The following is a 4,531-nucleotide window of genomic DNA, read 5'->3' on the forward strand; positions in this document are numbered from 1 at the left end:
CGGAAACTTAAAGAGCAAAGTAGAGAAGCAAACTCTCGTGGATGACGCCGGTATTTTTACCGAGGTATCCGGAACCGTGCAAGGTCCCGACTAATCCTCGTTGGTGCCCCTACGCGAAGGGAAGCCCACGCGAGGGCCAAGCACCTCGGTCGAGTAACTCCGTAGAGAGCCGCGGACCTTCTCCACACGCAAGTGGTGCTCCGCTTCCGGCTCCTCTCGGACGCTCCCCGCCGTCTCCACTATCGAGCTTCCGGCTGAAACGTCGCGGGCCTCGTTCCCTCCGGTACACGGTGGCGGCCGTGACACAAACGCGGTTGTCACGGTATCGCAAGACTCTCGCCCCACTCGGTACAATTACAATGGCTCACGCAAGAGCCTAGGGGTTGTGAGGTTTATCTAAACTCACTCAACAATCTAGGGTTCACCTAGAGCAAGCGCTAAAGCGGTCTAACTAACCTAAGCACTTCGCAAAGCACCTACGCTAATCACCGAGTGATTCTATTAAGCACTTGGGTGTTTGAGCACTTGGAAATGTCTACAATATGCCTTGGTATGTTGCTTGGGCTCCCACACCTCCAAATGGCCGGTTGGGTGAAGTATATATAGGCCCCAACTCAAATATAGCCGTTGGAAAGCAGTTCTGCAGCTTTCTGCGGCGCACCGGACAGGTGCACCGGACTGTCCGGTGGTGCACCGGACATCCCACGTGTACTAGCCGTTAAAAGTAGCCGTTTGAGCTTCCGAAGATGGCGCACCGGACATGGCGCACCGGACGGTCCGGTGTGCACCGGACAGCCCATGTCCGCTTGTCGTATTTTGGCCGTAACTTTTAGCTCCGAACTCCGATTTCGATGATCTTGTACTTTTTGGAAAGCTTATGAAATTCTCTACATCCCAGAGTTGAAGCCATACCAGTTTGAGCAAATTTGGCACACCGGACAGTCCGGTGTGCACCGGACATCCCATATGCTGCTCTTGTTTTTTCAGCAATTCCGACTTCGTATTGTGGGCATAACTTTTAGCTCCGAACTCCGATTTTGATGATCTTGGACTTTTTGGAAAGCTTATAAAATTCTCTACATCCCAGAGTTAAAGCCATGTCAGTTTGAGTAGATTTGATTTTGTGAAACACTTCCAATTCAATCAGCCCTTCCTCTCAACTTTGTCAAGTTCACTTTTGTTTTGCATCTTTGTATCTCACTTCTACTTCTTGATGTGTTGGACTCTTAGCATATATAAATTGTCTTCAATATGACTTTATAATGTCTTATATGGGTATTATAATGTCTTCTTTAAGGTGTTGCATCCTCAGAGCCTCAGTCCAATCCACTTTGCATCCTGTGGACTACAACACACAAACACTTGGAAAATACATTAGTTCACAGGTTGTGTTAATCATCAAACACCAAAATCTATTAAGCCAAATGGCCCGGGGTCCATTTTCCTTACAATGAGAGGCCTTAATGATCGAATGCAATGAAAGATGGCCACCTGCATTGATCTTTCTTACGGAAGGGCTGTCAGCACGGCGCTGGCAGTTGAGGCCAAATATGCAGGCTCAGGAAAACCAAAGGGTTATGGAGGCGATAGGCCCAATCAGGGGCTTGAGAAAAGACAAAGGTTGGTAATCCGACCTTTTAACCAGAATCGTTCTTCATCGTGCCCACCCTCCTACCCTTTCAAACAACCGGTTTTTATCCGTCCTACCACTGCCCCCACCGCAACAAATCAGTCGGGTGCCCTGGTACTTGTTTCCCCGCCCTCCCAAGCTCTTCAACAAGCTGCTTTAATTGTGGAAAGTCCGGACATTTTATCAAGGACTGTTCATACCCGAAGCAGAACAGATCAAATAATCAGCAGAGTTCTGGGAGTTCCGGTCAAGTCAAGGGAAATACGACAAACAATACCGCGGGCAAAAATGTGAGGAAAACAGGATGGATTTATTATACTAAGGCGAACCGGTTATGATGGGTACGTTTCTCGTGGCGAATCACCCTGCAGTTATTCTTTTTGATTCTGGCGCTTCACATACATTCATAAGCAAGAAGTTTGTGGAGCAACATTGCATTCCATACCATGAATCAAGGGAAGGGTTTATAATTCATTTGACTGGGGGACAAATATTTACTAAAGAGGTGGCTTACCATGTGCCCGTAACATTGGCTGAACGAGACTTTCCTACAAACATGATTGTTCTAAAAGGCCAAGATATAGATGTAATTTTGGGCATGAATTGGTTAGCCTAGCATAAAGCAATTCTCAACACTGATCTGAGAACCATTAGGTTGAGTTATGGCCAAGAGGTTCTTTTGTCCATCCCTGTGGCCATCCCAGCTAAACCATATGGCAGAGTATATGAAGCCATTATACCGGAGATCCAAGATATTCCGGTAGTATGTGAGTTTCCAGACGTCTTCCCAGAAGATCTGCCTGGATTGCCTCCATAAAGAGATGTAGAATTTGTGATTGAGTTGAAGCCCGGTACGGCTCCTATTTCTAGAAGGTCGTACCGAATGCCTCCAAATGAACTGGCAGAACTCAAGACCCAATTACAAGATCTACTTGAAAAAGGATTTATCCGACCAAGTTCATCACATTGGGGTTGTCCAGCCATCTTAGTCAAGAAGAAGGACCAAACATTACGGATGTGCGTGGATTATAGACCCCTTAATGAGGTCACCATCAAGAATAAGTACCCTCTTCCCCGGATTGACATTCTATTTGATCAACTTACCGGAGCCCGGGTATTCTCCAAGATTGACCTCAGGTCGGGTTACCATCAGATCCGTATCCGATCCGAAGATATACCAAAGACTGCATTCACCACGCGGTATGGATTATTTGAATATCTGGTTATGTCTTTCGGACTGACAAATGTTCCTGCCCACTTCACATATCTGATGAACTCAGTATTTATGCCCAAGTTGGACAAATTTGTGGTGGTATTCATTGACGATATCTTAATATACTCCAAGAATGAAGAGGAGCATGCTCGGCATTTACGGATCGTATTAACGCGCTTAAGGGAACACCAATTATATGCTAAGTTCAGTAAGTGCGCATTCTGGCTGGAGGAGATCCAATTTCTAGGACATGTATTATCTGCCAAGGGGATTGCGGTGGATCCCAGCAAAGTCAAGGATATTTTGGAGTGGAAACCCCCAACCACTGTACATCAAGTCCGAAGTTTCCTTGGACTGGCTGGTTATTACCGTCGATTCATTCCAGATTTTTCCAAGCTTGTGAAAGCAATCACAAGTTTATTGAAGAATGATACCAAATTCAATTGGTCTTCAAAATGTAATGAAGCCTTTGAGCAGCTGAAAGTATTATTAACCACTGCTCCGGTATTGGCTCAACCGGACATTGAAAAGCCCTTTGATGTGTATTGTGACGCATCAGGCAATGGTCTTGGCTGTGTTCTAATGCAAGAAGGCCGAGTGAAAGCTTATGCTTCAAGGCAGTTGCGCCGGCATGAGAAACATTATCCAACTCATGACTGGAGTTAGCTGCAGTGGTTCCTGCCCTAAAAATGTGGCGTCATTATCTGCTGGGGAATGTCTATCACATTTATACCGATCATAAAAGTTTGAAGTACAACTTTACCCGGTCAGAACTTAATATGAGACAAAGGAGGTGGCTTGAGCTGATCAAGGATTATGAATTAGAGATTCACTATCACCCAGGCAAAGCTAATGTAGTGGCAGATGCATTAAGTCGTAAGGCTTTCTGTCATTGTCTTACCATGAAGACTTCTGACATTACGTTATGCCAAGAAATGGAAAAGTTGAACCTGGGAATGATTCAGCATGGAACTTTAAATCACTTGAAGCTTGAGTCAGTCATCCTGCAAAGAATAATTGACGCACAAAGAAATGATGAGGGAATGAAACACATTCATGAGAAAATAGAGGCCGGTAAAGCCAACTGCTTCAGAAGAGATGATCAAGGTGTTGTATGATTTAAAAACCACATAGTTGTGCCTAAGATGTATCATGATCTAAAACAGCATTATTGGTGGACAAAGTTGAAGATTGAAATCACACGCTATGTGGCAAGATGTGACACTTGTAGACGTGTCAAAGCCATACATATGAAGACTGCTGGTCCATTACAATCTCTACCTATACCAACATGGAAATGGGAGGATATAAGTATGGACTTTATTGTGGGATTGCCCAGGACAACAAAAGGGTATGATTCTATTTGGGTTATAGTTGATCGACTTACCAAGATAGCCCATTTTCTAATAGTCAAGACAGATCACCCGGTTACTGTCTATGCCCAATTATACATTGCTCGTATTCTTAGTCTGTGGGGTTCCAAAGACTATAGTGTCGGATCGTGGACCGCAATTTGTAGCCAAGTTTTGGGAAGCACTTCATAAATCCCTGGGTACCAAGTTGCTTCACAGTTCGGCCTACCATCCCCAAACCAGTGGGCAGACTGAGAGGGTAAATTAGATACTTGAAGATATGTTGCGAGCATGTGTTTTGGAATTCCCACAGAAATGGGATGATTGTTTACCATT

Source organism: Zea mays, chromosome 3, assembly GCF_902167145.1.
Source record: "Zea mays cultivar B73 chromosome 3, Zm-B73-REFERENCE-NAM-5.0, whole genome shotgun sequence".
NCBI lineage: Eukaryota > Viridiplantae > Streptophyta > Magnoliopsida > Poales > Poaceae > Zea > Zea mays.